This window comes from Anser cygnoides, chromosome 2, assembly GCF_040182565.1.
Source record: "Anser cygnoides isolate HZ-2024a breed goose chromosome 2, Taihu_goose_T2T_genome, whole genome shotgun sequence".
Lineage (NCBI taxonomy): Eukaryota > Metazoa > Chordata > Aves > Anseriformes > Anatidae > Anser > Anser cygnoides.
Genome location: NC_089874.1, coordinates 47,003,861 through 47,014,827, shown reverse-complemented (window position 1 = coordinate 47,014,827; position 10,967 = coordinate 47,003,861). Strand labels below are relative to the sequence as shown.

The 10,967-nt window shown below is 41.1% G+C and overlaps 1 long non-coding RNA gene across 2 annotated transcripts; it reads right to left on the bottom strand.

Moving 5' to 3' along the window:
- Nucleotides 1–298: 298 nt before the first annotated feature.
- Nucleotides 299–10,233, bottom strand: LOC136790056 (uncharacterized). Of its 2 annotated transcripts, none has more exons than XR_010829253.1 (3): nt 9,768–10,233; nt 1,699–1,769; nt 299–696 (listed from the first exon to the last, which is right to left on the bottom strand). It is a non-coding gene; the product is annotated as an uncharacterized lncRNA (long non-coding RNA). The 2 variants fall into 2 exon arrangements; XR_010829254.1 differs by lacking the exon at nt 9,768–10,233 and adding an exon at nt 3,541–3,706.
- Between the last annotated feature and the right edge of the window lie 734 nt (nt 10,234–10,967).

Genomic DNA, 10,967 nt, shown 5'->3' with positions numbered 1-10,967 from the left:
CATTTTTAATTAAAATCATAACTTGTCCCAAGGAAGAATCCAGAAAATATCTGGATCTTTTCTTTCTTTCATCAGTCCTCAAAAAAAGTGGTCAGTGCAAACTATTTTACTTTGTTATATTTTGGAGTCTGGGGGTTAGTACAGACTGGGGATTTCTCCCAGAAACAACAGAATATTTTGAGCTGACCAGAAAGGAAAGTATGTTTTCTGCAACTATTTAGTCCTTAAGCAGAAGGAAAGACATCAGGAGCATTGTGACATTTAGTCAATATTTATTGAACGTTTCAAAAACTGGAGGAAAATGCAAACATACTGTTGTGGCATGCAGAGTCAGTGAGATGTGCACTCAATTCCTGCAAGAGGACCTCCTTGCCAAAGTAACCATGAGTCGCAGTATGTCTATGCTCTCTTGAGCAGCTGAAGAGGCTTCCCTTTCAGGCACCTCACAGGAGACATGGAAAGCAGAAATACCTGTGTCTGTGCTGGATTTTCTCTCCTTGCTTGGCTACTTCCCAATTCAGGAGTAATTATCACCCCCACACAGCCCATTACAGTACAGAATTTTAAATCCAATCAAATTGTTCCCCGTCAAATTATTTCTCACTTCTAAACTTCCTAATCAACTCTCACAATTAGCTCCCGTTGCCTCATTTTCTTTGATTGCTTTGCTGCTGCAGAGGGGTCAGATGAAAAAATCTGGGGAAATAACAGAGGAACTGAAGAATCTTCTGTATCTTTACCTGTCAAGAAAGAGTTATCTGGGACCTGTGACTTACAGACTTTTAGCAGGAACTAGGCTGTGGCTAGGGCTGTTCCCTCTTCTAGGAAAAGGAAGTCATAAAAGGGACAGGAAAGCTGAGTGGCTGGGGAGGTAAGTAAACCAGCTCATACTATTGCCAGTTACTGCATGTGTTTGGACCAGATCTTCTCCACTTCTCACCTGGCAAGAATCAGGTGTGGCACCGGTAGACATCCTTGTGTCACACTGTCAGCATGAGAGGAGGAAGAAGATTAATAGTGTATAATTCTTTCCTTGCTGAAAATAAAAGACCTGGTAGCAGATTTCCAAGGACTGTTTAAATACTTGGGGTCTCCTGCTGCATGCCTGATATTCTGCAGCTCAGCTTTCCATTTGCTGAGCAAGCAGTCACAGCTTAGACCTGCCCTGCCCTGCCATGGGGTGGCATGGAGCATCAGGAGGTCCACAGCACTGAAGGCACCTGTGCTGCCACAGGACAAGGTGCTCCTGCCATGCAGGACAGTGAGTTGGGGGTGGCTTCCCAAGAGCAAATCAGGGCGAGAAATGGGCTCTGATGGAGAACAAGGCTCATGGTTGGAAGAGCTTGACTTTTCCCATGGGCAGGAGAGGTGCTCCTGGAGAGCAGGGTTATTTTCCTGTTGATGACTCAGAACTTCTGCTGAAGTCAGGCAGGTTCATGGTAGAAAGAGGGTTAAAATATGACACTGCCCTGGTACATGACCTTAGCAGAAAACGGAAAGTCAACCCTACATTTTGGTTTAGGAGCTTCTTAAAATTTCATCACTTCAGTGGCTGACCATTCTGACCCTTTTTCATGTGGCTGCCATTTGTTTTTGTTTTTTTCACATGAAATTCAAGGAGCTTAAGCCCCTAGTTTAGCAAGGTAGATGAACACATTTACAGCGTGACTTGCAGGTCAAATGCTTAAAGTTACCTACCCACTTAAGCTGTCATGCTGATTTAACCGCAATGGCTTTTGTTCCCTTGGTGGTTGAAACCTCTCTTCCTCCTGGAGAAACAAATGCACTGAGTCACTGGGGAGGGCACTGCAGTACTGGATTGCGTTACAGGCACACACGGAGACATCAAGTCGTAGGAGGCATGTCTTGGTCCATCGAATGACAAAAGAGTCACAGCACTGCAACTGGGACATGTACATTTTTGCAAGGTTTCTAGGTACATGAAGCCCTGCAGGAAGCAGCCGGTACATATGGAGCAGTGCTACAGCACTTCTCTCCATCCAGGATTTCAGAGAAGCTGCTCTGTAGAGATCCAGTGGGCATGCAGTAAGGGTTATCACAAAGATGGAGAAAGGCTTTGTAGCTGCGGCGATATCTGTGCCAACAAGTCAGGAGCAAAAGGAGATGGAAATAATCTCTTATAGGGTGAAGATGGTGACCTCATCCCAGAAACTGTCTTCATCTCAACCAACAAGTTCTTGTACTTTTACCTTTCTGATTCTCTCCCCATCCAACTGAGGGGAGAGGGAGTGATCAACTATGTGGTGCTGAGCTGCCTGCTGGTGTTAAACCATGACAGACTCCCTCCTAAACTTTAGTCCCTTTCTTCAGATCGGGAAACAATATGTACAATAAGCACAAATTCAGATCTGCCATTGAACACATCTGCTTGTATCCCATCAGAACCAGAAGCAAAGGAATAATCTAATTCAAAACATGCCTATATTTGTGCATTTTTTGATGGGCAAATCTAGATTTTTTCCTACATTGTTATTCTCCTGTTGTGTATTTATACCACCCTGTGGGGTTCCCATTAATACCACCAAATGTTCATCCTTGAGCAGTTACAGTAACTGCACAGGACACAGAAAGGAAATCTATTTATAGTATATTAAATTGGAAACTTACATGGTAACATGTTGTAATTCAGCAGTGGATTTTAAAAAAATTCAAACAACAAAACAGAGGAAACCAATATAAAATCTAATCTAAAATTACATTGATTTTGTTTGAAGGGAAAATAGGAAAGGATAGGGAAATCAGTGACGATATGTGTGTTCACTGTAGGTAGACCTTAGTTTTGGGAAAAAAAAAGTCAATAATTACATAACATGCTTTTTCTGAGTGGATTATCATATTAGATATTGCCCCTCTTTATTAAGAACCAGTGCTGAGGTGAGCTCAAGTTCTCAGTCTCTTTGCAGACAGATCAGCAGTTGATTTAGTAGATCACTACAAGTATTTCAAGTTTGACTTGGAGAAGTTTTCCAGAAAAGGTCATTGCTGTTGGGTTGTCAAACAGCTACCAAGCTGCACTGGGAGCTCCCAGTCATCTTCTGTGTAAAGGAGGCCAATATTTGCCCGTAGCTTCAGACAAACGTTCTCTCCTGTCTCCAGCTATGCCACCTGAGGACGGTATTGCTTCTGCTCAAGGCTCTGCTGGGGCTCACTGTCGCCTGCTACCTGGAGGTATCTGTTCATCTGCCCACAGCTCTGCTCTGTCAGCTCTCTCTGACCTGTTCTGAGAAAATTGTTTCATATTCATTTTCTGTGACAAGGTGACCCTACCAACATCTTTTCCTGAAGCAGATGAGGGGGCCAAAGCCAATTCCACTGGCAGAGCTGGGTGAATGGCAGTGGTAACTTCTAACATAGATGTGGTGACAGGCAGTGGGGCGTGGTACTGTCTCCAGATTGCAAAGCTGTTTTCGAAGGGAACATCTGTGTGTATATATATGCATATATGTATGTATGTTTTATAGCCTGAGCATTTCTCCTTTAAAACAGAAATTACTCATAGCCTACAGTGAGCAGACCCACCTTAGTTCCTAGTAAAGTTGCAGTTTCTGCCACTGTTGAAGTAACACAATGATCCTTTTTCTAAAAAGACCTCTTTGAAGTCAGTTCACTGTGACTGCGCAGAAGGGTTAAGGAGTTGATTCTGTTTTTCTAACCCAAGACAAACATTTTCCCTGGACAAATGACTCTCCTCCCAATGTCTTTCTTACGGGATGTCTGAAGAATGAAAGGAGGATAGAGTTATTTTTAGCCTGCCCATTTCCTTTAGCTGTGCTATGAGTTGAAAGCTTTCCTTTATGATTTCAGCACTGTAGGGTAACGAGTTTAATTCTAGAGTTCTCCAAAAGAGAGAGATTTGCAGTCATACCATATTACATGCTTGTGACTATACACAGGAAAACTTGCATGACTCAGAAATGTTTGCCAATATTTAAGGGGACTTGCCAAACATTGAACAGGTCCCTTTTACAACTTTCTGATTATTTTTTGCAGTCCAGCTATTGCTTTTTATGATGATTCTTGCAATAAGACGTCTCTTTTTCTGCCTAGAACTCTTCTGTCATATTCATAAGCACTTATTTAGTGTACATCTTACAAATTACTTTGTTTTTACTCAGTGATTAAATTGTTAAGTTGGATGGATATGATAATATGTCATTTTGCCATCAGATTAAGTTCCGCTGTTATTTTCATTCTCCGTTCTAAGAGTATTTGGTATACTTATTTTTGGCAGTGTGCTGAAACCTAAGTCGGTGTTACTTAATTTATAGCATATCCTTAATATATTCTGGTCCATTAAACAAAGGAATGTCTTTGCATCCTCTTCCACAGACAAATTATAGCACTATTTGAGTGTCTGTATTTGGAATGCTTTTTAGCTCTAGCCCACGTAAGACGTTCCCATGTAGGTTCACACTCCCATGTAGAATCTGGGTAGCTATGCTGCAGTGGTTCATCTTATGATTGCTTTGTGGAACAAGCTTAATTTTGAACTTTAACAAACAAAAGGTACAAATATTTTCCTGCACTTACTATCCTTATCTTTGGGTTGCAAAAGGAGAAACAACCAAGAAACTCCAAAAGCAAGGACATTTGCTGGATGCCAGATGTATGACTGCCAAGAACCCAAATATGTAAAAAAACAGACAATTGAATAGTCAAGGACATCTTTTAATATCTTTAACATCTTTTAATATAAAACAACAACAACAACAACAAACATTCCAAATGCCTTAATTTTTGTATTATTAGGAGTTTGGGTATGTAAAATAATGTAAGAGAGAAGAATGTCGTCACTACTCAACAACTTTAGGGCATATATGAATATTTTTAAAATATTTTTTAAAAAGTCTTATTCTTTTGATAAAAACATGTAATATCCATACCTACATATTGGTATATATATGCTTATTATTTATGAAAAGAAACTAGTTTTTAACTAGCAGCTGGCGAATTTCATTCCATTTCCATTTCTTTTCAGAGGTTTTCTTACGCAGTGCAGTTAAGCTGCATTGACATCTTTGTCAGGGGTCCAGTTTCTCAAAGGTACTTAGGCAACTTTGACATCAATGGGAATTTGTCACCTAAAATATGATAGAGGATCTAGACATAAACTGCTCACAAAACATACAGGGTGAAGCCATGCAACCATGCTTCACCTCCACTGAATTTGGTGGCATTCCACCATTTTCAAACAGCATGATTTTGTCTGATAACTATTTGCCACAGCTGGGGAAAAAAAAAAAAAAAAAGAGAGAGAGAAAAAAAAAGAAAGAAAAAAGGAAAAAGAAAAAGAGCAAGGGAAAGGGGAAGCAGAGAACAAGAGCGGAGTGCTTAAATGCCAGAGAAAAGGGGAGTCAGTTCTTGGAGGACTGGAAAAAGCTGCAGAAGAAGGAGTAGGAAGAACCCCCTGATATGGTCAAAGAGAAGTTCCTACAAGACAGAAGATGAAAAACAAAATTTCAAATGTTAGCAATTACTTTCAGGATGTTTTCAGACATTACTAGTGTGCTGTCATGGGTAGAAAAAGGTGTTACAGCATCAAAGGAGCCAAGGAATGTAATGAAGAAAGAAATTAGAAGAGTAATTTGCATCTATTTGGTGATATAATCTTCAGAGGCACTTTCGTTAATTGGCAGGCTTGGGCTGTACATATTAGAACACTCAGAGTCTGGTGGAAGTCTCCAGAGGTTTTGCTCTAGGCAGCAATTTTGGATGGCCACAGAACATTTCTATAGTCTCTCAGTTTATCAGCAAAATGAGTTATTTTTCCTTCATCGCTTTAAACTTGACAGTCAAAAAGAAAAAAGACCAGCTTCTTTCAGGAGCCTGTTTCTTTGAGCAAACAGAACACTGAAAAGCTCATCTTTTCTTGCAGGACTTTTGATAAGATGATGATAATAACATACCTCTATTCACTGGGGTGTGACTATATATGACTGTACCTAGTCTTAGCTGTGAACATTTGTTCTTCTCTCGTGTTGTGTTTTTTATTCCTTTTTCTATTTTACGAGTGTTTAGAGGTCTAGATATCTGTTCTGAAATAAGTAAATAAATAAGTAATTCATAAAGAGACAGAGAGAGTAATCCCCTGCTTCACAGAAGTCAATGGAGACAGAACAGTAGCAAATTTAGTGCACCTTCTGATATTGTTTGTCACTTCAGATGTTATTTAGATTGAGTTTTATTTATTACTAGCATCTACAATGTCCAATGGCAAAAGTTGAGCACTTAAATCCATACCTTATATGAATGCAAAAAAATGTCTTTGATATTCAGAGACTTTACATGTATCAGTTCCTCTGACACTGGGGTTTGAGTAAAACCTAATTTGTTTTCCTATCTATTTTATTTATTTATTTTTAAACTAGAGACATAGAACTTTTCTTCCCTTGTGCAGACACTTCTCCAGTTTTAATGTTTTTTTCTTTCTTTCTGCTTTTTATTTCCTTCATCTGGGACTTCTTCTGTCACCAGGTTGTCCTTTTCCCTGGGTGTGGCTCCTGCTTCAGCATATACCATGTCTCTGCCCATTCCCTGAGCTCCCAGCTCCATTCATTAGCTGGATAATAGCCTGCAACTATTTCACCTGAAAATGTTACTTTCTTCCAGTCCAATCTCTTATCGCTGCTGGAGCCAAATTGAGTTATAAGGTCTAAAATTATCCCTGAGGACAACTCTGCTGAGGTAAATACTGTGGATTTAACTCTGTATTTTCCTTATATATCAAAGTTTATTTTTAAAAAGCTTGAACATATTTGTTTTCAAAATGCATTTTAATCGAAAAGTATGAACATAAGAGCTTCTTCATTCCTTTTGACTAGCACCTATTCTTTTCGTACAGCAGCTGTATCAAATACTATTTTTTTAATCAAAGCGAGCAGACTGCTATCACAGTTTACTTGCTTTTCCTCTCATTACTGATCTTTTGCTGTAACCATGGATCTACCTGAGTTTTGTGTGTATTAAACATGTATTGTTGAAAAACTGCTGAACACATTTGCCTGCAACAGTCTCAGATGGAGATTGTTCAAAGGATGTGGCTGAAACAAAGAGGTATACACCATTCCATAAATAAACCCTCCAAAGTGTAAATTGTGACCATCCCTCTCTCCATCTGAACACTTCAAGCTTTTCAGAAAGTTGCTTTTATGTAAGATTAGAGAGCTGTCTCCATGACATGATGCTTTGCTTCTCTTCACCATTAGTTGGGCGTTAGTTGTTCTGGCTGTAAATAGACAGGCACAGATGGTACCACGACTCTCCGAGCCTCCACACATCTTGCACTGCAGGGATTTTTGTTATTCTTGTTATCTCTCTAGCAGCTCCTACTCTTTCCTAACAGTTTGTTGAGAAGAAAAGGGAAGGCTAAAGAACAATCAGTCCCTTTCCTCTCTAGGATTGATGAAGCCTTTAGACAGGATTGTAGCATTCATTTTGACTTTATTCTTTGTTAGGGGAACCCAACTATGGGATCCTCTATGAAACAAATTTTCTGCCAGCCTCACCATGTGAAGTCAATCCTCCCTGCGAATGTTGATCAGAACTAGATGCCCCAATGGCATTAAACTGCAACACTCGAACAGCACGCGGCCTCTCTCTGCATATCTTCCCTCAGTGCCCTGCAGCTGTGACCACCACACTGCAAGGAAACATGGCAGACTTAAATATTGAAGCTTATATCACGAAAGACTGCCTTGGTGCACAAGAACAGTGTTTGCAGGAAAACATCGCAGGTACAATTAACAGCACTGAATCTGGAGACAGGATGAATAAGAAGGACATGACAGAGTCGTAGTTCCACCAGCGCATGTCATGGAGAAGGTAAATTGGGTGATCCTCTTTAGTCTTTCGTATACCACAAGAACAAGTTGTTAACTCAAAGGCAACAAATTGAAATCAGATAAAAGGAAATCAATTGTATAAAGAGTACAATTAACCTCCTACAACAACTACTGGAGCCAAGAACTCGGCAAGCTTCTGAAAAGGACTGGATGTTTGTATAAATGATTAAAGTATTTGTTTAGTATTTTCTTTGTCCCATCTTATATGAGCTTGTAAGCTTCTGTGTCTCTAGAGAAGACAAGTTACTAGTGTCTGGGTAAGAAGTCTCCCTTCACTTCTAGCAGACAAATCTCCTATTTGTTTACTGTTAGGTTTTCCATCATCTTCCTTTACAGTGTTGGTGAATGCAAACAGTCAGTGATATGGCAAGAGGTGGACTGGTCATCTGCTCCTTGACAGTAGTTTCTGCATTGTCATATATGAAGCTACAAGTGAGAAGAATAGTGGTAAGGGTTAGCTAGGGTGTTCATGAATAGATCACCTCTGTCCTGGACTTCAGATTGTTTATATAAATCTGTGTAACTTTTCTTTTTTCTGGGGGGTGGGGGTGGGGGGGATGGGGCTTTACCTACCAAAAGGGCTTTACCTACCAAAGCCCTTTAATGATATAGCATATCCTTATATCGGTACTGCTCCAAAACAAAAAATCCCTCCTCTTAACATGGGGGTACACACCTGCACATCAGCCCTGGGTGGTCCCCAGAGACCTGTGGGCAAGCAGGATCAGTGTCAGCAGGTGATCCAGGTGGGCCAAGACCCCCATGCACAGGGCTGCTCTTCCGCGCTGCCCTGCCCTGCCCTGCTCTGGGGAGTTTATCTCCATCTGTATTTATCAGCCCAACACAGGCCCTGCCTTAATCAAGACTGCAATATCCTGTAACGGAGGACAGGCTTGCTGGAGAGGAGGGTGGATGAAAATACCGCACAGAAGGGACATCTTGGCTCACCTCTTTTTTAATGAAAGGCCTGACGGAGAACCGTCTATCAAAAGGGCTAGACACCTAAGCGATAGATAAATGTCCCAAAATTGCGGTGTTTCAATGAGAAAAAACAAAAGCACCTTAATATTAAATAGAAGCTGTGAATGTCATGCGGAAATCTATGACAATCTCAAGAGGAAGCAGTTGAAGGCACAAAAAGCCTGATGAGATTATAAATAAAATTATATATTGCATTACACCACACTCCCGCAATTCATGTTTCCTCTGCTGTTCAGTACAGACTGCTGTCAGTTCACCACTTATCTGCTGCAGACTTTGTCTATCTCTTAGTTCCCTCATAAATGAGACAGTTTAGACACTGACATGTAGAAATAGGGTGTTTCTCATTTCTCTGCGGATGCCAACGTCTGTGGCAAATCTGGGTGAAACCCTGCCTGTGTGCATGGTTCACCATACACCAAAGTGGGCTGGAAGAGACAAGTAGAGGCAGTTCTTCTTTGCAGGCATGAAGACCAATAAATATATAATTCACGTGATCGAGTTGGTGGCCATAGATTTGAAGTCTGTGGAGTGGTTATGCAGGTAGTCGATATGTTAAGGCTTTTCTGCACCAGTCTTCGTGGTGAGACTGCACAGTTGCTCCTGGGGAAACCCACAGATGCCCTGCTGCAGATCACGGGAAAATAGCTGATTCCTCTGGTCTTGGTGCCTCCAAATGAAAACCAGCTGCCTTCCCAGAATGCGTGCTTCTGGACACACACAGTTAGGATCAATACAGAGTTGTAGAGGAAAATGTACGGATATCAACATCCAGTGTAATTTAAAAGTAGGTCTGTGAGAGACTGTACTCGCTTGCTTGCTTGCTTGTCTCACCAGCATGTCCCAGCTTGTCTTTCAGAGCTGGAAAAAAGCCTGTCATTTACCGTGCAGTACCAGTATAGGATGGGCCCCCAGCGAAGTTACCTTAGGAAGCTGTAATGGAAGTTTTTAATATTTCTGGCTTCTTTCTGATTTCTGAACACCGGATTCTGCTGACGGATAGAGCAGGGCTTTAGAGCCAGGTACACATCTACCACTTAAACCCTAACGCTTTGCCAGTGAAGTGAGCTGCTTGCAGGAGTTGCTAGGTAACTGTAACCTTCTCATAGCCTGCTTATGTGAGCCAGCCAGATGATTCTGATGATGTCATGCTCCAGGTTCGTATTTCATCTGCTAAAAGAGTTTTCTCTTAATTTCTACAGGAACAGGTGAATGGGGGAGTTCTTCAATGAGTTCGAACTTCCCTGCTCCATCATGCTTGTGTAGCTCAATTTCACACTTGCAAAACACTGTAATAACGCAAAATTGGCCAGGGCTCCTCCAAGTGTGATTTTAGGGGAGTAGTTCTATCTGTGTGCAGGCCTCTTACCTCTTCTAAACACTGATTCAAGGGCTAACTCCTTGGAAACACAGACATCTTCATCAGCTACTCTGCTGCCTGTATCTGAACAAAGCGATGGCTTCCTCAGTAAAAAGATAACAGGAGTTTTGTGGTCATGATTTTTGAGAACACAAAAATCCAAATGTTAAGTGCCAGAAATAGATTGAAGCTGGGACATATGCCCCTTTTAATACTAACTATGTGCCTAATTTTAATATTTATTTGTGAGAGTCTAGGTAGGTCAATGTGTAACATAATGAGTGTAACATAATTAGTGTAATACATCTTTTACAAGGCAGATGAGAAAAGATTCTCAAACAAGATGCATTGAACATGCTGTGGTGAGTACGGGATAGATGAGCAGGAAATTACAGAGTTGCGAGAGATCCTGCAACCCTGTACTTGAGAGAATTTAGCCCTAAACCTAGGTCAAACAAACCCTGAAAGGTATGTGCATCCTGATTCCTGAGCCTAGAGGGGATGCACATTCAAAACATGGTATGTTTGAAGGCTTTCCAGGTGCCTCTCTGCCTATATGAGAAGGCAGGGCATGCAGGCAGGTGACTTGTCACAGCTGTGCCCAAGTTTGACTCCCACTGGGACTCTGCAAATGCATTTGTCATTTTTCTTGGTTTCTTCTCCCAAGAAAATAGAGAATGTAGAATAGAGAAATTGAGCCCTCTGTCTCCTGTCCTCCAGCTTGTAACACTCGTGCATCCTCTGGGAGCTATTGCCTTCATCCC